This window comes from Cervus elaphus, chromosome 3 (assembly GCF_910594005.1).
Source record: "Cervus elaphus chromosome 3, mCerEla1.1, whole genome shotgun sequence".
NCBI classification, from domain to species: domain Eukaryota; kingdom Metazoa; phylum Chordata; class Mammalia; order Artiodactyla; family Cervidae; genus Cervus; species Cervus elaphus.
The window spans coordinates 37172976-37197221 of NC_057817.1; the positions used below are offsets into that span (position 1 = coordinate 37172976).

The 24246-nt window shown below is 42.7% G+C and overlaps 1 pseudogene; it reads left to right on the forward strand.

Moving 5' to 3' along the window:
- The first annotated feature begins 21835 nt into the window (after positions 1–21835).
- LOC122678142 lies at positions 21836–22374 on the forward strand (annotated as a pseudogene).
- Positions 22375–24246: the final 1872 nt, after the last annotated feature.

The following is a 24246-nucleotide window of genomic DNA, read 5'->3' on the forward strand; positions in this document are numbered from 1 at the left end:
AATCAAGAAAACTTACCAGGAAGTGGAGTCAGGGTGATAAGAAAGAAAAACTATTTTAGCCATCAGAAAAAATATATACATTTGTGATAGACAAGCCTTAAATAAGTGTAAAGCAGATAGAATCCAACATAATAGAAAGAAGAAACATGTAACTTGGGTGACCTATGAAGAAGCATTTCTCAGCCCTTCTCAGAAATCCCCAGGAAAATGATCCCCCCTGAATTGCAGTTGACATAAAGTGAGGCTTCTTAAACTCTGACAGTTTTCTTTTTAAACTTTGTGGGAGGTTGGGGTTGGTGGGAAGGAGGCTGAGTGCACAGAGGGACAGCTTGAGAAGAAAGCGTTTGGCTAGGGTGTCACAGAGCTCCACTCCACTCTGCCCGGGAGACCACAGAAGCAGGAGCTTCTCCATGGAGCCATGGAAAAGCCCATGTCCTCTGCAGTCAGCTCCACCTCTGCCTGTTTCTTTGGCTGTGGTTCCTTCTATAGAGCAAAGAACAGTTTGAAGCCAGACTCTGGTATAGACAGCTCCACCATTCAACATCTCCCAGACCCAGAACCGGGCACACTCAGGGCTGTCAAATTCCTGCATGTCAATCACACGTTATCATGGCAGCAGCGTCTCCCCAAGATAAACGCAATGTTGAGAACATGAAGTACCTTTGCAAAGGGGAAGGATGTACAATGTACTCTACAAGGCAGTCACCTCACATTCACATCCCCTAAGGGACCCTCCCGGACTTGAACCCAAAGGCGGGAACCCAACTGTTAACAAGGGCAAGGTCTTGTGGGTAGGGCTTTTTTGAAAGGTACGAAAGGCCTTAGAAAGAACCAGCATGAAATCTAACAATGTACCTTTGACTTGTATTAAAGGGAGTCCATCCTAGAATACCTGCATTTGAATCAGAGCAATGAACATGAAGGCCCCAAACAGCCGGCTGCGTTAAGAGCTTAACAGTGAGCAGGCTGCTGGTGCGCCCACGTCAACTGCAGCCCACTCGCGGGAAGCAGAAACCCGATGTGTCACCTTCCTCCCAATTGCCCCAGCAGAACACTCATCCTCCAGGAGAAAGATGCAGGTCTCAACAGAGCCTCGCCCTCTCTGCCTCACTTCTCCACTCCTGGAAGCTTCGGTCTCACAGAACGTGTTATCTGAGACAACAGCAGAGAAAGAAGGCGGAATCCACAGGACCAGGGCAAATACAGACCCATTCAAAGTAAAAGAAGGTGTTGCTGATTGTTAATTCCCAAAAGTTCACAAATAACATTACCAGTCAATTTGGTAATGAGAGACATGCTATAGAGTTTATAAATTTCATCTGAAAGAAAATGAGTTTTGAGGGCTTACTTGACTTCTTGCCAAAGAGTTTTCCAAAGACCCTAGGACCATTTATCTCCAAGAGGGGAAAGGCTTTGTTACAAACCTACAAAATGTTAGCTTCTGTCACCTCTGCCCTTCTAAGGACTATCACTGGTACTGAAATCCAGTGAAATCCAGCTCTTTGTCCAAAATAACTCACTCCTTCCATCCATCCATCTGTCAGTCAGTCAGTCTTTCATTAATCTATCAAATACTTTGCCCGCCCACCACCATTTCACTATACCCCAGGCACTGTACTAGTTCCTGGAGATGAAACAATGGATAAGACACCAGCACCACTCTTAAGGGGGCTTTCCCCAGATCTGAAAGAGACACGTGTACCCCGGTGTTCATCGCAGCACTGTTTGTAATAGCCAGGACATGCACAAAGACAGAAATATAGATCAATGGAACAGAATAGAAAGCCCAGAGATAAATCCACGAACCTATGGACACCATATCTTCGACAAAGGAGGCAAGGAGATACAATGGAAAAAAGACAACCTCTTTAACCAGTGGTGCTGGCAAAACTGGTCAACCACTTGTAAAAGAATAAAACTAAAAAAAAAAAAGAATGAAACTAGAACACTTTCTAACACCATACACAAAAATAAACTCAAAATGGATTAAAGATCTAAATGTAAGACCAGAAACTATAAAACTCCTAGAGGAGAACATAGGCAAAACACTCTCCGACATGAATCACAGCAGAATCCTCTATGACCCACCTCCCAGAATATTGGAAATAAAAGCAAAAATAAACAAATGGGACCTAATGAAACTTAAAAGCTTTTGCACAACAAAGGAAACTATAAGTAAGGTGAAAAGACAGCCCTCAGATTGGGAGAAAATAATAGCAAATGAAGCAACAGACAAAGGATTAATCTTAAAAATATACAAGCAACTCCTACAGCTCAATTCCAGAAAAATAAATGACCCAATCAAAAAATGGGCCAAAGAACTAAACAGACATTTCTCCAAAGAAGACATACAGATGGCTAACAAACACATGAAAAGATGCTCAACATCACTCATTATCAGAGAAATGCAAATCAAAACCACAATGAGGTACCATTACACACCAGTCAGGATGGCTGCTATCCAAAAGTCTACAAGCAATAAATGCTGGAGAGGGTGTGGAGAAAAGGGAACCCTCTTACACTGTTGGTGGGAATGCAAACTAGTACAGCCGCTATGGAAAGAACCAGTGTGGAGATTTCTTAAAAAACTGAAATAGAACTGCCACATGACCCAGCAATACCACTTCTGGGCATACACACTGAGGAAACCAGATCTGAAAGAGACATGTGCACCCCAATGTTCATCACAGCACTGTTTATAATAGCCAGGACATGGAAGCAGCCTAGATGCCCATCAGCAGACGAATGGATAAGGAAGCTGTGGTACATATACACCATGGAATATTACTCAACCATTAAAAGGAATTCATTTGAATCAGTTCTAATGAGATGGATGAAACTGGAGCCCATTATACAGAGTGAAGTAAGCCAGAAAGATAAAGAACATTATAACATACTAACACATATATATGGAATTTAGAAAGGTGGTAATGATAACCCTATATGCAAAACAGAAAAAGAGACACAGATGTACAGAACAGACTTTTGGACTCTGTGGGAGAAGGCGAGGGTGGGATGTTTCGAGAGAACAGCATCGAAACATGTATATTATCTAGGGTGAAACAGATCACCAGCCCAGGTTGGATGCATGAGACAAGTGCTCGGGCCTGGTGCACTGGGAAGACCCAGAGGGATTGGGTAGAGAGGGAGGTGGGAGGGGGGATCGGGGTGGGGAATACATGTAAATCCATGACTGATTCATGTTAATGTATGGCAAAAACCACTACAATATTGTAAAGTAATTAGCCTCCAATAATAAAAATAAATGAAATTAAAAGGGGGGGGGGGGGGTTTCCTGGGGGTGGCTCGGCAGTGAAGACCCGCCTGTGGCACAGGAGATGCAGATGTGGGTCTGATCTTTGGGTCAGGAAGATCCCCTGGAGAAGGGCATGGCAACCCACTCCATGCTCTCCAGTATTCTTCCCTGGAGAGTCCCATGGACAGAGGAGCCTGGTGGGCTACAGTCCAAGGGGTCACAAAGAGTTGAACACAACTGCAGTGACTTGGCATGCACGCATGCTACTCTTAAGGGGCTTTCAGTGGGTGGAGGAAAAACCGTGAGAGAAACAATATGCAGTATTCCTGCCTGCGGTCTCCTAGAAACTTGGCAATCCTGCCTGAAAGTTCTAACCCCATTCAAGCAGGCTATGGCACATTTTCCACCTATTCTCCACAGTCAAATGGTTTCAGTGCTGGAAATGATTACTTTTTCTGATCAAGGAAGTACCAAATATCAGGATAAAGTATCATCCATCATTGGAAGAAAATCTAGTGGAAAAAGTAAATAAATTACAATATTCAGAAAGAAGGGCCAGTCTACAGAGGTATCAAAAAATGAAACAAAATGTCTTTAAATGAAATGTGTAAGATAGAAAGAGTAAATTTCAGCAATTACACATGTGCCTAAGAGGCTGAATGCCAGGACAAGGGTGGAGTTAAATCAAACATGTAGTTCTAAATCGTAAATTGGATCCTGCTACTCTTTTACTTAAAAACCTTCCTTGGATGGTGACAACCATTTTGCAGTGTATAAATGTATCAAATCAATATGTTATACACCTTAAAATTATAGCTCAGATGGTAAAGAATCTGCCTGCAGTGCGGAAGACCAAGTTTCAGTCCCTGGATAGGGAAGATCCCCTGGAGAAGGGAATGGCAACCCACTCCAGTATTCTCGCCTGGAGAATCCCATGGACAGAGGAGCCTGGCAGGCTACAGTCCATGGGGTTGCAAAGAGTTGGACACGACTTATGCCTTACATCTTAACAAAGCTGGAGGAAAAAAAAATAGAGATCTCACTTGGCACGTTGTTGCTCATATAACAAAATCTAAATACACATCTCACACAAACAGTTGGTTCATTTGTTAATTCATTCAGCAAAGTCTACAACATGCTGTGTAACGTTCTAGGCCGTGGGAACACGGGCCATGATCACTGCATTAAAGAATTTCAGTCCAAATGAGGACACATGAGGACACATGAGATTTTTAAAAAAACAAGTACAAAGCCCTCGGAGCCATATCATACCCTATACAAGGCGTCATGGGAGCACCAAGAACAGAGAGCTGAATTCCTTCCCAGGGCATAGGGAAAATAAGAGAAGGCTTTAGATAGAATAGATTTTCAAATGAAGACTCAAAGGATAAATGGGAATTCTTTACGAGACAGAAGAAAAAAGGCAACACAGCCTATTAATCAGAACAAAAGGACTGAAGCATGATTTTTTTTTAATTTTCCATTTTTTTTGAGTTTTTTTAAATTAATTAATTTTAATTGGAGGATACTTTCTTTACAATATTGTGGTGGTTTTAAACATACATTGACATGAATCACCCATGGGTGCACATGTGTCTTTCCACCCTGAACCCCCCTCCCACCTACCTCCCCACCCTATTCCTCTGGGTTGTCCCAAAGCACTGGCTTTGAGTACCCTGTGAAACATGATTTTTTACCTTATTCTTCTCTGTGTAATTATCCAGTTGTTTGGATGGATCAGTCCGGCAAGACAAGGTGATTATGCCTGTATACACAGCCCGTACCAGGCAAATTAAACTCTGGGCTTTAAGAAATGAGAGCGTTCCTAGGACTGTTTTCATATTTGAGCCCTTTATCTGCTTGAAGAAGACTTCGCAGAAGTATTTGGTATGACAGCAGAAGTTTACCACTTTCAGTCAAGTTTTGTAAACCTATTAAGATTTTTTTCAATGTATTTATTATTTGGTTGCTTTTTAATCTAAAAATCAAGGATGCTTTTAGTAAAAAGTGAAAGGTAAGTTGAAAATGATCCAGATAATTTGATACATATAAACTTTTTGCATAAGCAGAAGAAAATAGTAATAATGTGGTAATTTAGGTTATGTTCACATCTGAATGATAAGATGCATTTATCAAAAAAAGTCTTTTTGGTGCCAGATTTGGTGCTGCATCATTGAAAAGATACAACCCGCCCTTAGCATACATTCCAACAGGAAAGACAGACAATAAATAGGAAACTGAGTTTAAGAGATCATGAGAGTTGTGACACGGGCTTGAAGGAAACACAGAGTGACGTGATGGGCAGCTGCTCCTCTCTGGGGCTGTGATACTTTGGCAGAGACTGAGAGCAAAACTGAAAATCTGTACTCTAGAGTTAATGTTTCATTATTGTTTCTACATGGACTAAGTTAATAATTATTGTATAAAAGCTAATAGAATACACTTTGGAGCTGGACGCACAGAATCTGGCTTTGGGAGAGTTGCTTCTCTTTTCTGGGCATCTGCTTCCTCCTCTGCAATTTGGCCACAATGGTATCCATCTAACCAAGCCATGAATGGAACTAAAGAAGGAAAATATGATAACGTATCGGATACATGCTTCTGTATTAGTCATTTATATCACCCAGCAACCTTAGAACATAGGTACCATTATTACCCTCATTTTATAGATGAGGAAACTGAGCATCCATAAGGTAGAAATGGGATTTAAATGAGGGCAATTTGACTGCAAATCTCCATGCTTTTAAAATACTGCTCCCCAATATTAGCACTTGACAGTTAGGGCTCAGTTAGTCTTCTTCCCTTCACTTTGGGTGAATACAATTTTAGAAAACAGAAATCCTTTTACAAGTTTATCCTGTGAAAATAATGAATGAGCACAAAGATTTAGCTAAAGAATGCTCATCACCTGTTAAAGAAAATTTATTTAAAATTATTTTAATGTTAATGTCCAACAAATACATCATAGAGCCATAAAATAATGGTTGCAAAATATCAAATGACTTGAAGAAATGTTCATTATATGTCAAATGAAAAGCAAGTTACACTTGTCCAGTGTGATCAGTTTCTGTACGTATGTATGCCCAGAAGAAAAAAGACCAGAAAATACATTTCCTTTGTGCTTTTCTATATTTTTCAAAATTTTGGTGATAAGCATATTCTTTCAGTACAAGACAAACCATCAGTTCAGTTCAGTCACTCACTCGTGTCCGACTCTTTGCGACCCCATGAATCGCAGCACGTCAGGCCTCCCTTTCCAGCACCAACTCCCGGAGTTCACACAAACTCATGTCCATCGAGTCGGTGATGCCACCCAGCCATCTCATCCTCTGTCATCCCCTTATCCTCCTGCCCTCAATCCTTCCCAGCATCAGGGTCTTTTCCAATGAGTCAACTCTTTGCATCAGGAGGCCAAAGTATTGGAGTTTCAGCTTCAGCATCAGTCCTTCCAATGAACACCCAGGACTGGTCTCCTTTAGGATGGACTGGTTGGATCTCTTTGCAGTCCACAGGACTCTCAAGAGTCTTCTCCAACACCACACTTCAAAAGCATCAATTTTTCGGCGCTCAGCTTTCTTCACAGTCCAACTCTCACATCTATACCACAGAATGAGAGTTATCCAAACACTACTCCTTTTTAAACAGCCTATTCATCTTTTTGTATTTATATAATATTTCTCTTTGTGGAATAATATTCTATTAACAAAGATAAAGTATTCCAACAATACGTTGCATTCTCGGAAGTTTGGAAGCCAAGCGGAGACAAATAGACTCAGCCCTGACATTGGCACTGTCTCCCAGTTTGCATGCGGTAGAGCACCTCCTCTGGGAAGCTCCTCTTTCCAAGTTCATTGCTTTCACTGCAAAGGATCTTTATCTGCCTCTCCAGGCAGCTAGGGGCTTCCCGGGTGGCTCAGCAGATAAAGAATACGCCTGCAGTGCAGGAGACACAGAAGACTCGGGTTCAGTACCTGGATTGGAAAGATCCCCTGCAAGAGGGCATGACAACCTGCCCCAGTATTCTTGCCTGGAGAATCCCATGGACTGAGGAGTCTGCCAAGAGCAACTACGCACCAGGCAACAGAAGGAGCAGGAGGAATATTCATCTCCCTGGTGGAGAGGAGGCACGTCTTGTTTTTGCTACTCAAAATAATTAAAACACTGATCTTTAATGTAGAACAGGCTAAAAGATGGGTTGTTGGAATGAGACATTTTAATGTAACAGCCATTGTCCCACGGTAAGGAAATCAGACTTCATTTTATCTGAATTTAACTGTAAACTTCATCAGCATTCTTCTGACTACAACAACAAATGATACCTTCATGGTTGGAGACCCCTATGGCGCACTAACCTATAAAACAAATGAAGTAGAAGAAGCTTTTCTGCATCACAGAAGATGCTTTGCTTCACAAGAAGATTCACCTCAGGGCCTTTGAAATATCTGGATCCTTCTGAACAGCTGTTTGTTTGCTTACAGGTCATTAACTATTTGGCTAAAAGATGAGATGAGGCCAGGGTGAGCCAAAGAGCAGTGCCACCATGAACTAGAGATCAATTAAACCTGGAAATAGAGCTCTCCAGTGGAGAATCCGACCCCTTATTTTCTCTGCCCTGAGTCTGGGAAGGAACCGTTAGGGAGCCAAGAAAAGCTAGGCACACTAGCAAGAAAGTACATAGTTTTCCTGTATTTCTGAGAATGCCTCTATGAATTCACCCGTGGCCAAAGGGGATGGGTGAGGGTCTCCCAAAGGCCTCGGTGGGAGCCTGGCCCTTAGACTACTTGGTGGCTAGGACTTTGTTAACAGTCACATGTCTGTGACAGGGGGAACCTGTCAAGGTCCTGCTCTGCTGCGGCAGCTTTGGGACAAGGGCTATTGCTGTGGCTCCAGAACACTCTCTGACACAAGTCTTAAGCCAGAGAAGGGTCCCAAGGGAGTCCTGCCCTGGGGTTCTTTAACCTACTACAATTAACAGGTCTGCCTTCGGGCTTCCCTGGGGGCTTAGATGGTAAAGAATCTGCCTGCAATGCAGGAGACCCGGCTTCATTCCCTGGGTTGGGAAGATCCCCTGGAGAAGGGAATGGCTGCTTACTCCAGTATTCTTGCTTAGAGAATTCCATGGACAGTGGAGCCTGACTGGCTATGGTCCTTGGGGTTGCAAAGAGTTGGACATGACTGAGTCTGTGAATTGAATTGAGTTGTACCTCTGTTAACTAGATGGACCCAAACACCATTAAAAACAAAAATTAGACCCAGTGTATTCCCTCTCATTTCCTTAGAATTCTATGGTAGTTCTTCCCAACAAAGTCCAGGCCTGGGTCGTGCCATCTCTTATCCCAGCTGAAAAGCAGACTTGTTTGAGGTTTTACTGTTCAACCGTTGCTTTCTGTTTCACTTAATGAAAATTTTAATTTTTCTGGCAATTATTGATCTGGTGTCAGTCTTTCATTCTACAGGCAATGATTTATGGCCAAATTACATAATATGCATTGATCTAAGATCTAACCCCTTTACTGCATTTATTTTCCTACTAGTCTGGGAATCAGAGCTGACAGCACTCACTTTCTGACAACTTAGCCAAAATTTAGAATCATTTAAATTTAGCATCATTTCAGTGGCACATACAGGAGTCACCCACAGTCCCCTCTCAGTTTAACTTGTACCTGGAATGGTGAGTTCGTCTTCGCTCAGTCACGTCTGACTCATTGTAACCCTTTGGACTGTAACCTGCCAGGCTCCACTGTCCATGGGATTTCCTGGAGTGGGTTGCCATTTACCTCCTCCAGGGGATCTTCCTGACCCAGGGATTGAACCCTCACCTCCCGTGTCTCCTGCATTGCAAGCGGATTCTTTACCCACTGAGCCAAGCCGTGGACTATTGGGTACTGGCTCCAAATCCAAGGTACCTATGTTGGCCAACAAAAGGACCCTTCTAATGCTGATCACATGACACCACTTTCACATTCCAGGAGTGGCGTCTAAAAGCAGTTGAACCTATTGACCAATTCGTGCCTGGGAGAACCGCTAAATAATAATGATGTCAAACCAAATTCCTTCTTCAATTGCATTGTCACATATAAATGGACAACACTAAACAATTTTAGCCAAAAGTTTTCCCCAGTCAGTTATACAGGACTTCATTTGGGGACTGAATTACCCTGGAATCAAATCAGGTGGTAGTCCTTTTCCAAATTAAACATAATTCAGGAGTTAAGATACCTCAAGGGCAGAAATAAATGAGCTTTTAGTTAAATTCTTCCCTCAAAATACTCCAGGTCAAAGTCTGTTCCTCTTGACTTTTTTTTTTTTTTTTCATTATTTGGAATTTTCTTTATACAGTCTTTCTTTTTTTTTTTTTTCTCTCTCTCTTTTTATTTATTTATTTATTTATTTTTTATTAGTTGGAGGCTAATTACTTCACAACATTTCAGTGGGTTTTGTCATACATTGATATGAATCAGCCATAGATTTACACGTATTCCCCATCCCGATCCCCCCTCCCACCTCCCTCTCCAACCGATTCCTCTGGGTCTTCCCAGTGTACCAGGCCCGAGCACTTGTCTCATGCATCCCACCTGGGCTGGGGATCCGTTTCACCATAGATAGTATACATGCTGTTCTTTTGAAATATCCCACCCTCACATTCTCCCACATAGTTCAAAAGTCTGTTCTGTATTTCTGTGTCTCTTTTTCTGTTTTGCATATAGGGTTATCGTTACCATCTTTCTAAATTCCATATATATGTGTTAGTATGCTGTAATGTTCTTTATCTTTCTGGCTTACTTCACTCTGTATAAGGGGCTCCAGTTTCATCCATCTCATTAGGACTGGTTCAAATGAATTCTTTTTAACAGCTGAGTAATATTCCATGGTGTATATGTACCACAGCTTCCTTATCCATTCATCTGCTGATGGGCATCTAGGTTGCTTCCATGTCCTGGCTATTATAAACAGTGCTGCGATAAACATTGGGGTGCACGTGTCTCTTTCAGATCTGGTTTCCTCAGTGTGTATGCCCAGAAGTGGGATTGCTGGGTCATATGGCAGTTCTATTTCCAGTTTTTTAAGAAATCTCCACACTGTTTTCCATAGCGGCTGTACTAGTTTGCATTCCCACCAACAGTGTAAGAGGGTAGAGGATTTCATTTCTGAGCTGTTTCAGAATTTAAAGAAATACTTTGTTGAATTTCCTACATTCCCAAATGTAGTCCCAAATAGGAAATTCAACAAAGTATTTCTTTAAATTCTGAAACAGCTCAGAAATGAAATCCTCTACACTGCCATAGATATTATTGAGTTTATTTTCTGTGATTTTACTCAAGAGCCTTTGTTGTGTAGGTATCCTTTTGAGAAATTTCTTTAAGAGCTTAAAATTCTCCTCCCTCAAAAAAAAAAAAAAAGTGCCTTTCTTTTGTAATAATTCTTGATCCTTAAGAGCTTTGCAAATCACTCTATTTCCTACCTTATCTTGGCAGCTAAAGAGTATAGTGCCTGCCTGGTGAGAGCAAGCCTGGGTGGCTAGGAGAAGGGACAAGAGGGAGAATTTTATTGTATGCATGTTTTACCTTTCAAATTGTGAAACTTATGAATGTATTATCTATCCAAAAAATTAATAAAATTTAAGATGGCATGATGATGGCAACTCAGAAGGCTGTTCTTTATTCTGCTATTATTCCTTCTCTGGTTTTGGTGAGAATCAGCAGGCTGTTTTACTTTGCTTTGTTTATTTTTGTGACAGCCTTAAAAGTTTGACTCATTGAATCAGTCGCTTTTATACTCAGTTGCCTCATATTCCTATCGGAATTAGGCTAGATATAAATACACCAATACACACAGAAACACATGCCACACACAAAAGTTACACTCTCCAATCCTAATGCTAAAAGGTCCCTGGAGAGCTGCTGTTCCCATCCCCTGACCTGATGAATGAGAAAGACCCAGCATAGGGGATTCCCACACCCTCTGTTAATGGGGGTCCTAGATCCAGAACCCAGGTCTCAGGACAATTCCCAGTCCACTGCCCTCTCCATTAACTTTGAAAATACATTTTAAGTCCATGAAAAACACGATTTGCTTTATAAAACTACTATTGCATACCACTTGGAAAAGCTTAATAATTGCAAAAGCATAAGGTATCTCCAAGAACTAATTTTCATCTTTATAGGAAAATGAAATGAGCCCAGTCTATTTTTTCTTTGGCAGAGCTATTTATATTCAGCAACGTGTGTTACTTTAAGGAAAAGGACATTAGTATAGTCGGTTTCTGCTCTGCTGGTTCTTTCCTCCCCGTTACCTTGAGCTAAAATATAAACTCCTTAGCACAGCATCCAGTGTCCTTTGGATTTCTACTTTCCTGCCTGGGCTTTCAGCTCCACCCCACCCCCACATACACACAACTCCTCACTTTCTACCACTCCAAACTGTTTCTGAGTTCCCAAGCATTGTGGGTTTCTTGCATTTTCCTGTGTCTGCACTGGCTGTCCCCTCTGCCGGGTTTCTGTCTTCCACCAAAACCACCCAACCGGATAACTCTTCCATAAAGACTCAATGCCACTGCCTCGAAAACACTCGCCTGGCCCACAGATGTCCTTAGTTGCCTCTTCCTTTGTGCTCCCACTTTGTAGATGCCTCCTCAGTGTTTATCTCACTGCAAATAATGATGACATTCGTCTCCCTAACAAACCCTGCATTCCAGAACAAGACAGTTGATTTTTTCATAACTGTCTCCACATCGTCTACCCAGCACTGTGCTCAGTGCATAGTAGGTGATCAACAAATGTTCTCAGGAGGAAAAGCGGGAGAGAAGGGAGGAAAGGAGGCCACTATTTGGGATGCCAACCGGGGCGGGGCGGGGGGGGGGGGGGGGGGGGGAAGCCCTCCTATATGCTTGCCTTTGGATTGTGGTCAAAGAAAAGAATGTTTTGCCCACAGCCAGTGGCCCCGAAATAGCTGCTTAAAAAGAACCTTTTCAGAAAACCAGCTAGCCCAGGCCTCACATAAGAAAGCCAGCAGGCACACTATTAGCTGCACATTTCCTTCTTTCTCTCTAGACTCAGGCCTGGGAGCTCCTGCTTAGCAGAACATTCTCTTTGCCCTGTGTCAAGACAGAGACGCATTTGCCAAAGCCCTGGGTCCTGAGCGACGTGCGGAACGCCCTGTGCTCCGCTTACAAAACAGCATCACGCTCAAGACTGAGAATGATGCCGGAGCAGCCCCGGCTGTGCGCCGTGAATTTGTTCTCCCACTCACCCTGGTCTCTTGCACTTTACTTAGCGACCCCAGTTTCTCCCACTGGGGAGGAACAAAAGAAACATGCACAGGTCTGACAGCTGAGTTCTGATCCCCACTGGACCCTGTGCTGTGAGTACATTTTTCCTCTTTTGTCTCAGTTTCCTCTTCCATAAAATGAGTCTCCCACAGCTCTTTTGTGATTCTGTGTTCAGAGCACACGGAGGATGTAGAAATACACACTTAATCAATACGAGTCATCGACCAACACATGGTCGATGTGAAGACACAGTCCCACATGCATAGGTGTATGTGAGGGATAGAAAGAAATCTTGGAGACAAGCCTTGCCCTCCAAGGGCCAACAATCTAGTTGGTGGAGCTTTAATGCACACAATCCATGCCAACTAAGAGGAAAGCAGTGTGCGAAGCACCAGGTGATAGGGAGAAATGGTAAAAACTTTGCCACCACCTGGCTGCTATGTCAGCAACCTCACTCATAAACAGAATAGGAAGAGAATGATCCACTTAACTACTGACAACAACGCAGCTCGCATCCCCATTCTTATGGTGATGCTCATAAGTCAATGAATAAGCTAAGGCTTCATTTAGACATTTTAAAACAATTTCAGCATCAAATCAGAAAAGTGAGAAGAAAAGAAAACTTCACCCTCCTGTATTAACCCCCAAGACTCTAATACAAATAATGTCAATGAGGGTAACAGCAGCAACTTGCCCAGCACTGGTCACTGAGTCCAGTGATGGGCATCTGCACTATGAAAAATCAAATGACTTGGATCCGTTTTGGAGGACTTTGTTCCCATGGAGAGTGCTTCCCTGACACTCACATAAACCTCAATTGTGGAGGAAAAATAGTATCAATATATCCCTGCCATGGTTGTGACAAGAGCTTCATTTCATTTGGCGGTGTTTTGAGAATTGCCCCTCCTTTCTCCTGCTTTCCTCCTTCCTCTTGTCACCCACACACTTTTGCTGATTCTTGCAAAGAAAATCAATGTGCAAAGACAACTTCCCACTGTATTCACATTTCTCCCAGGCCCTGCTGACAGGACTGCCTGCCTGCTTTAACCTATTTAACGAGACGGTAAGAGAATTATAGCTGCTTCCAGGCAAACTCCAGTTTCAGACTAGAGGAGATTGCACGTTAACTTGCAAATATTGAAGTTTAGGCACCACGCAGAATCACGGGTTGGGATCTCAGCATCATGAGTCATTCATTTGGGAAAATTCATTGATTTCATTTTCAGCTTTTTTTCCTGTGGGGTTTGAGTTTTCTTCCCATTTTCTCATATTGATTTATTCTGCTGGGGTGGCTGGAATAGTACTTTTTAGCAAGAGTGGTTTGTAACTCTGAACCTCTATAAAGAAGATTAAGCCTGTTGATTTGCTTGGCACCCTCATTTCCTCTGTTTCTCTATTAAGCTCCTTAAACTTCATCATTTCGCCATATAGAACGCTAAATTAAAAGAGAAATGCCCTGTCAGATAACTAATTCTGAAAATTAAAATATTACCATTTGATTATTGTTTCAGTCTCCCATTTGCCTTTTAACCTAATGGAGTTAGTAAACTCATTTCCTTTGTACATTTCTCTCAATCACATCGCGAGTGACAGGTTATTTTGCTAATGCTTTCAGACAGTCATGTGGTCAGCACACTAACATGAAAGACTAATTTCCAAGTCCATCAGTGGCTCTCACTCACCAGAAAACCACATCCTGGTGGACGCACCGGCCTGGGAGCCAGTTTGCAAGGGATCAGAAATGCTGCCCGCACCCTCTTTCTACTCCGTGGCTGTCTCTGGATTTTCAGGGTTGGTAAGGCAATGGCACCCCACTCCAGTACTCTTGCCTGGAAAATCCCATGGACGGAGGAGCCTGGTGGGCTGCAGTCCATGGGGTCGCTAAGAGTCGGACACAACTGAGCGACTTCACTTTCACTTTCATGCATTGGAGAGGGAAATGGCAACCCACTCCAGTGTTCTTGCCTGGAGAATCCCAGGGACGGGGGAGCCTGGTGGGCTGCCATCTATGGGTTCGCATAGAGTCGGACACAAGTGAAGAGACTTAGCAGCAGCAGCAGCAAGCAATGCCAACATCTTCCTTTTTTTCTCATGAAATGGCATGCAGCCAGCACCCCACAATTATACCCTTCCCATCTTAAACTCTAAAAGAAAATGGATGTTAATCTAGCAAGCTCTATTTGAAAGTTGCTCCTTTTTTACATGTAGAGCCCATAACCATACTACTGAGTATGTCATTTTTTTTCTTTATGCTTGCTTGAGCTTCATTTTATTTTAATACCCCACATATTCTGGGCTCAGGGTGGGAGCTGGGGCATGGGATGGAAGTATGACCAGGAGTTGTGGAATTATTAATAAATAAACTTCAACATCTACAAACTTCTGTCCCAGCCAAAGCTCTGATGAGGGGAAAAGCTAATTCAGACATTGCAGGTCATACTTGAAGATATTTATGGAACGCCATGCGCTATCTATAGGAGATCTTTAAGCCTGGGGGCCAAAAGCATAAGCAACATTCTGAAGCCGGAATTGCCACTTTTTATAAAAAGGAGAGAATAGATAGTAATATCTAAGATCTAGAAAAGCCAATCTCAGCGATTCAACTACAATTTCCACAGTTTCTTTTAGACAAAAGAAAAAGAAAAAGAGAAAATAAAGCACCATTCAACCCAGGATATTTCCAGAAAGGTCATTAGCAGCCATTATGCCACTGTCTTAAGCTTTGTAAACGTCAAAGTGAAAGAATTAGTCTTGGTACCTCTGAAATAAAATAGATAGGGTCAACAGCTGTAAGTGAAAGGACATTTATATTTCTTCTTTGTGATTTTTTTCTCAGACTCACAGGTATGTGAAATCAATAGAGTGGTCTGGTTTGAAGGATAACTAAGGAAGCCAGAATCATAGAACCAAAACATCAATCTGTTCTCCAGACCAGCCCCCCATTTTGACTGTGGAGGTCTGCAGTTCATCTTGTTCTCCAAAGTTTGGAGGTATGCTATGGGGCTTCTCCAAGTAGCAGCTGCACCCCTATCACATACAGACAACACTGGACTTCACCTGATTTCTAATGTGGCCACTGGGATTCAGGTCCACCCTTGAACCTCAGATCCTTTGGTTAAACATTGTTAGACCTTGCCCCTAAACCCCAACGGCTGCTTCACCTAGCACATGCCTCCCCATCAACGGAGTCTCTACTGCCCAAAGGCATGGCGCTGAACTCCTGTGGTCCTGTGGATTGCACTAGCCTTGGCTGGGTCACCTTAGGGCTTGGCAGATGAGCCCTACGTGCCCCCACCTCACTCCCTCCTGCCCAGCAGCTCTCCATTAGGTCCCAGTATTCACTCATCATACTGTGTATATTAAGCACCTACTCTGTTCCAGTTATTGTGCAAAACACAGCAGTCACAACATTGAAATAGGCCACACTCTGCCTTCTGGGCTCAGACTAGTGGAAGGGACAGCAAATAAGAGACCACGAAGATTGCTGTGACAGAGGAGGCACCCTAACCTGGCATCCTCCTCCCACTCACCTTTGAAATGGCCTTAAATTCTCACACACAATTTTTACAAGAGACGATCAACTGGGATCAGCTGACTGTTGAAATATATGAGGAGGTGAGGTGTTAGACACTCAGTCATGTCTGACTCTTTGCAACCCCGTGGACTGTAGCCCACCAGGCTCCTCTGTCCATGGGATTTTCCAGGCAACAGTACTAGAGTACAGCCATGCCTTCCTCCAGGGGATCTTCCCAACCCAGGGATGGAACCCACATCTCTTCCATCTCTTGCATTGGCAGGTGGGTTCTTTGCCACTAGAGCCACCTGGGAAGCCCAATTCCAATTGAAATATATCAGTTCAGTTCAGTCACTCAGTCGTGTCCGACTCTTTGCAACCCCATGAATCGCAGCACGGCAGGCCTCCCTGTCCATCACCAACTCCCGTAGTTCACACAAACTCATGTGCATTGAGTTGGTGATGCCATCCAACCATCTCATCCTCTGTCATCCCCTTATCCTCCTGCCCCCAATCCCTCCAAGCATCAGGGTCTTCTCCAATGAATCAACTCTTCGCATGAGGTGGCCAAAGTACTGGAGTTTCAGCTTCAGCATCAGTCTTTCCAATGAACACCCAGGACTGGTCTCCTTTAGGATGGACTGGTTGGATCTCTTTGCAGTCCACAGGACTCTCAAGAGTCTTCTCCAACACCACAGTTCAAAAGCATCAATTTTTTGGCACTCAGCTTTCTTCACAGTCCAATTCTCACATCCATACATGACCACTGGAAAATCCATAGCCTTGACTAGATGGACCTTTGTTGGCAAAGTAATGTCTCTGCTTTTAAATATGCTATCCAGGTTGGTCATAGCTTTCCTTCCAAGGAGTAAACATCTTTTAATTTCACGGCTGCAATCACCATCTGCAGTGATTTTGGAGCCCAAAAAAATAAAGTCTGACACTGCTTCCACTGTTTCCCCATCTATTTGACATGAAGTGATGGGACCAGATGCCATGATCTTAGTTTTCTGAATGTTGAGCTTTAAGCCAACTTTTTCACTCTCCTCTTTCACTTTCATCAAGAGGCTCTTTAGTTCCTCTTCACTTTCTGCCATAAAGGCGGTGTCATCTGCGTATTTGAGGTTACTGATATTTCTCCCAGCAATCTTGATTCCAGCTTGTGCTTCCTCCAGTCCAGTGTTTCTCATGATGTACTCTGCATATAAGTTAAATAAGCAGGGTGACAATATGCAGCCTTGACATACTCCTTTTCCTATTTGGAACCAGTCTGTTGGTCCATGTCCAGTTCTAACTGTTGCTTCCTGACCTGCATACAGGTTTCTCAAGAGGTGGGTCAGGTGGTCTGGTATTCGCATCTCTTTCAGAATTTTCCACAGTTTATTGTGATCCACACAGTCAAAGGCTTTGCCATAGTCAATAAAGCAGAAATAGATGTTTTTCTGTAACTCTTTGCCTTTTTGATGGTCCAGCAGATGATGGCAATATGATCTCTGGTTCTTTTGCCTTTTCTAAAACCAGCTTGAACATCTGGAAGTTCACGGTTCACGTATTGCTGAAGCCTGGCTTGGAGAATTTTGAGCATTACTTTACTAGTATGTGAGATGAGTGCAATTGTGCAGTAGTTTGAGCATTCTTTGGGATTGCCTTCAAATATGCCAGCAAACTTGGAAAACTCAGCAGTGGCCACAGGACTGGAAAAGGTCAGTTTTCACTCCAATCCCAAAGAAAGGCAAACCCAAAGAATGCTCAAACTACCACACAATTGAAATATAATTCCTGTTAAAATGAGCAACATGGAATAGTTCAGTATTTCCCCACAGATTATAATTTCAGGATCACTGCTGGCCAAACTCCTCAAAGCCTGGTGCACATTTATTTAAGGAGGACTCATTGGAAAAGACCCTGATGCTGGGAAAGATTGAAGGCAGGAGGAGAAGGGGACAACAGAGGATGAGATGGTTGGATGGCATCACAGACTTGATTGACATGAGTTTGAGCAAGCTCCAGGAAATGGTGACGGACAGGGAAGCCTGGCGTGCTGCAGTCCATGGGGTTGCAAAGAGTCAGGCATGGCTGAGTGACTGAACTGAACTGAACTGAACTGCCTAAAGGATACACAGATTAGCTGGTCCATTTTGAGGATGTAAATAAACTGCTCAACTCTCTCTGAGGACCTCCATCAAATCTCTTAATTTAGGGGTTTGAGAGAACTCTTAGGGCTCCATGGGACATACCTTGCTCTGCACAATCTAAAATTTAGCAGAAGAGGGAAGGTACTCCTCTCTTCTGGAATACTCTCTTCTTTTGAATTCTTGCACACCACTTTCTCCCTAACTCCTTCCTACTTAACTTCTTAGTCAATATGAAGGTTATTTGCTCTTGTCATCCAAAATTGAATCGTCCCCATCAAACTTGTTCCTGCTTTTAGGTTCATTCATGACCCAGCCTCTGCCCATCTCTCAAGGCTCATATCCAAACCTCCACCACAGCCCTCCCCCTGCTCCTCAGACTGCAGCCAGACGGGACATGTTTCAGTTTCTCAGACTTGCCATATTTACACTCACCATCTCACTTCCCAGGTGGCTCAGTGGTAAAGAATCTGCCTGCCAAAGCAGGAGATGCAGGAGACACAGCCTTGATCCCTGGGTTGGAAAGATCCCCTGGGGGAGGAAATGGCAACCCACCACAGTGCCTGGGAAATCCCATGGACAGAGGAGGCTGGCGGGCTACAGTCCATGGGGTCACAAAGAGTCAGACACTACTGAGCATGTGCACACACTTCACTTTTACACGTGATGTTCCCTCTGCCTAAAATGCTTGAATACCTGTACACACACGCACATACTCACAAACACACATACACACACATCTTTCCCTAGGTTCGCTCATCTTTCAGGTGCCTCTTCTTCCAGGAAAACGTCTATGACTCTACCTCTGTCCCCTCCAGCTGTGTAGCTTGCTCCTGCTATGTACTACCAGAACACTCTGGACCTCTCACTTTAATGTAATTGCTATACACTCTGTGAAGTGTCTGTCACAAAATGAAGCAAATTAAATTGCTCCTTCTGAAACACGGATTTTCTGAAGAATGAGTTGAGGGATACTCTGAGAAACAGCCTCAAGAGACATACTGTTGTATGTTTCTATGAAGATTTTGTTGAGGACACTGTTTATCATTTTTCTAGAGCCTTTTTCATGAAGATCTGGGGGTGAGGGTGCCACTTTCTGCTCTTTGATTTAGCAATAGTTGTGTTTCTCTTGATACAATTCCTTAATCTTAAATACATTATCAGTTGTGTAAGGATTATGTAACCCTTGTTATACTGGCTGCTATAAACCTATACAATAAATTGTGCCCCATTCTTTATGGGGTGAATTTTATGAATTTTTCTCATTTCTGCTTCACATTTCATACCTATTTTCAAATTACAATTTCATATTAGCTTGTTGCATGTTATTGTTGCATAATTGTAAGTGAACAAAACTTTGATGGAATAAGGTCAGGTTTAATTAATCAAATAAATAAATGAAGTGATAAAGGAGTAGAAAGTTGAACAAAGTGGAATATATATGGGGGAAGAAGGTATCAGTTAGTATTCTTTAATTTCAAGTCATTTCAACCCCTAATTGGCTTAAACAACAAAAACAAGATATTGATTTAATTTGACAAGCGCAGTGACAGTTGTTTTCAGATAGAGTTTGATCCAGAGGCTCAAAGAAGATCCATAGGGGTAGAGACTTTGGTTTACTGTTGAATTTCCAGCAAAAAAGGTAGCTGGTACAATAGTGCTCAGTACGGATTTGCTGAATTTCTTGTTGTAGAATTCCTATAATCTTGTACGAAAATCCCCAGATCTGACTTGGATCACATGCCCTTCCCTGAACCAATTTTTTGATCAGGAGTGCTCCATTTCCAGGCCTTGGTCACATGATCCCAACAGCAAACCAGGGAGGAGTCTCCAGTGAAACCTTGTGCACTCACAGAGAAGGAAGGTGGTTCCCCGAAGGAAATTTGGGGCATTACAAAGGAGAAAGAAATGATGGATGGGCAAAAAAAAACAAATATGCATGTCAATGGACTATCAAGAAGATGATGCCTGGGTTGAATTTTAAAAGATAAGCAAGAGTTAGTTAAAGAGGACCTTTAAAAAAAAAAACAAAAAAGAGGACTTTTATCAGTGGGTAACATTCTAGGTGTGTTCAAAGCACAGAGGCATGAAATAGCTTGATGCTTTCGAGGAACTCCAAATAACTTAACACGGTAAGAGCAGACAAGGATTGGAGGTGGTAGAAAGAGAAACTAGAAAGATTAGCAGAGTATAAATATGAAAGACCTTTTAGGATAACCAAATAGGGTGCAATCTATCCGGAAACTTCTGGGAAGCCTATGTAGGATTTCTCAGCAGGCAAACACGCCTTACGGCTAAGTCCATGCAGGTCATCACAGGGTCAGGATGATTCATTCTGGAAACACTAAGTAGGGCTGAGTCTGCAGGTCAGGAAAGAGTCCCAAATGTGGGCAAACGAGACACAAGGAACAGGTACCAAGAAAGCCTAGGAATCCAGTAGACCTGGGAATCAAACAGAGCCTGCCAATATCATCAGGCTCTTGCTTTTTAAAATCCCAAGCTTGTGGCCTAAACCATTGGGAATTATTCATCTTCATGTGAAAATATTCTTCCATGAGCCACGGCCTTCATAACATGACTTGGTGGGGAATTGCATGTTAGCTGGGGCTGCCATAACAAAGTACACAAATTGGATGCCTTAAGCAAGAGAAATGTATTGTCTAACAGCCCTAGAGGCTAGAAGGCGGAGATCAAGGTGTCAGCAAGGTTGGGGCCTTCTAAGTGTTGCAGGAAGGGGCACCCCTTCCAGGGCCCGAAAGGGAGCTCTTGTCTAACACTCATAAATGAATCGTCTGAGGAGACCACGTGCTGACAAAGCAAGAGGCTTTATTGGGAACGGGTGCCCTGGCGGAGAGTATGAAGGTAAGGGAACCCAGGAGAACTCTCTGCCACGTGGCTCACAGTCTCAGGTTTTATCGTGATGGGATTAGTTCCCAGGTTTTCTCTGGCCAATCACTCTGACTCAGGGTCCTTCCTGGTGGCGCACACATTTCTCAGCCAAGATGGATGCCAGCAAGAAGGATTCTGTGAGGTGGTTGGACACGTGGCATCTCCATTTGACCTTTCTTGAACTCTTTGGGTTGGTGATGGCTTATTACTTCTGTGTTCCTTAGTAGGATACCCTGTTGTAAAATAACAGCGCAAATGGTTACTATGGTGCCTGACCAGGGTGGGTGGCTTCAGTCAGTGTTCTTCCCCTAACATAAGGACCATGAGGAAGAATCTATGCTCAAGTCTCATGCTGAGATTCTGGTGGTTCCTTGGCTTATCTGTAAGACACATCACCTTGACCTCTGCCTTCTTCACTGGGTATTCTTCCTATGTGCATATCTGTTTGCTCTTTCTAGAAGAACAGCAGTCATACTGGACTAGAGCTCGCCCAACAACCTCATTTTAACCTGATTATCTCTATAAAGATCCTATTTCCAAATAAATTGCATTCTGAGATACTGGAAGTAAAGACCCCAACTCATGAACGTTTGAAGGACATGCTTCAGTGTATAAAGATGTCATTTACAAAAATATGCATTTGTTATCAAAGCTTTAAAAGAAAAATAGAAAAATAAATAAATAAAAGAAAAATAGACATTCTCTAAGTGAATTGATTTATTTGTAAAAGATTTGGAGATTCTCTTCATTGGGGTTGAGACCTGGGCGCCTCCAAGATGCCAGCTTACCTCTCTTCCTTCATAGACCCTGACACCAAACTCTTTGGAAACATGGCACTGTTGCCTATCAAAAGTCAGTTCAAAGGACCTGCCCCTAGAGAGACAAAAGATACAGATATTGTGGATGAAGCTATCTATTACTTTAAGGCCAATGTCTTCTTCAAAATCTATGAAATTAAGAATGAAGCCGATACGACTTTGATATATACAACTCTCTACATTTCTGGGTGTCTAAAGAAACTCCAAAAGTGCAATTCTAAAAGCCAAGGCGAGAAAGAAATGTATACACTGGGAAACACTAATTTTCCCATTCCCAGAGAGCCTTTGGTTTTCCTCTTAATGCCATTTACGCCAAACCTGCAAACAAACAGGAAGATGAAGTGATGAGGGCCTACTTACAACAGCTGAGGCAAGAGGCTGCACTGAGACTTTGTGAGAAAGTTTTTGACCATCAGAATGATAAACCCAACAAGTGGCGGACTTGCTTTGTGAAGAGACAATTCATGAACAAGAGTCTTTCCAGACCTGTACAGTAAAGACCGCCTTGGACAGACACTGTCTCCACAGCTGTGGGCAGCATTTACAGCAAGATGCGCACATTTCTTTGCCTTTATTTCATAAAGTTTTATACAGAAGACAGAAGAGAGTGTGTCTTTACTTGAAGAGCTCTTTATTAAGAATTTGGGTGGGGAAGAATGAGCTGTGGACTGGTGATTTGAAATGTCTTCAGTATTAAGCTAGTGCTTAATAAATAATAATAAGGAAATTTCTAAAAAAAAAGAAAAGGATTTGGTACCATGTTCGTTTGTGTAGACAAAGAAAATAACACCATTAGGATAAAAGACCCAGAAGAAACAGAATAGTCCACAATGAAGAATACTTTTGCAGATTAAGTCCAAAATGGTTCTTTCCTAACTTACAGGACTTTGCTTGGAGGCTGGTGTAGGGCAGGGTGGTGTGAGACAATGCCTTATACACCAGCACTGTATAAACTTTCCACCTGCTGAGTCGTTTCTGCATGCCTAGCATTCAATTCTCCCAGCAGCTCTCTAGAGGTGGATATTATTATCCTCATTTACAAATGAAGAACCTAAGCACCACTTTAATCCCAACTACATTATTCTAGGCTGCATTTGGTAAGCAGCTGGGTTGAGATTTGAACTCAAATTTCTCTGACCACAAGTTATCACATGTACCCTCCAAAGTAATTTTGGGAGTCCTGGCTGAAGACCAAGTGTTCATCTTTTCTGTTATCTTTTGTTCCAAAAGATGCTGCTCAGTGCACTGTCTAAACAGACAGTGATCCCTCAACTGGCAACTGTGAATACCCTACAGTGCCCAACATGTTTGCTACCAAACAATAGGTGCTCAACAAATGAAACCTTTGTGAGGCCACCATAGAGCTGTAAGTCCTCTGATATCAGATTGATTTATTGATTTATTTCTCATCGTACGAAAGTAGCATAGTCTCCAATTAATAGGGAGATTCAACTGCACCTTCCATAAATATCCTTCTCTTGAGCTTCTCCATACCCAACTCTGCTGGCCCCAAGTGCCTACTGGTCCATCAGAGAGGATTTTCTCATGAAGATGCAGCTGCAGGAGTTCAGTGACAATTTTCCTCCACTCCATCCTCCACTGATTCTATCCCACTGTGTCATTCAGTTTATTGGAAAACTAGCTTTCACTTCAAGGTCTCCATTGAAACAGTAGACAGGCACCCACAGATGGAAAGTGGACTCTTTGCCCTTATAAGTACTGGTTTTCACAACCTCTATGGTGGAATAAATCATTTTGTCAGTCTTCTTGGCAGTTCTGGAGTTTAGGTAGAAGCTAAAAGTCTACAGCTTAATAGAGGCATTTGTAACCCTGTTAAGATAAACACACACAATTCCAAAAAAAATGCTGAGGAGCAAGACAGCCTAGGTTGTTTTCCCCCAGATTCCCATCAGTTACAAACACCGGGAAAAAGTGGAGTTACTTCAAAAGCAACAGTCTTGTTTCCCGAAAGATCTGTGCTCAGAGGTTTAGAAACTCAGGGGTGAATCTAGAGGTGAGAAAGTTTCACAGTGCAGGGAAATCTAAATCAGGTTTTGAATTGCAGAGCACAGGGCTGTGGCCAAACGTTTCCTTAGATTTGTACTGTTACCCCTTCATTTTGTCTTAAATGTTATTGCTTTATATCCTTTTTTCATCAACTCCGAATTTGTTCAGTATTCCCTTATTTTACTCCCAGTTAAAAATAGAAGAGATTCGGTGCTCTGAAAATTTCTGAAATTGGCTGTTTTTTCTTGAAGAAATTTAAAAATGCGTCAATTAACACCTCCCCCCCCCCCCCTCCCCACGCATGCACACACCCTCATCTTTCAGGAAGATGTTACAGTGTCCTAGAGAGTTGTAGAAGGGAT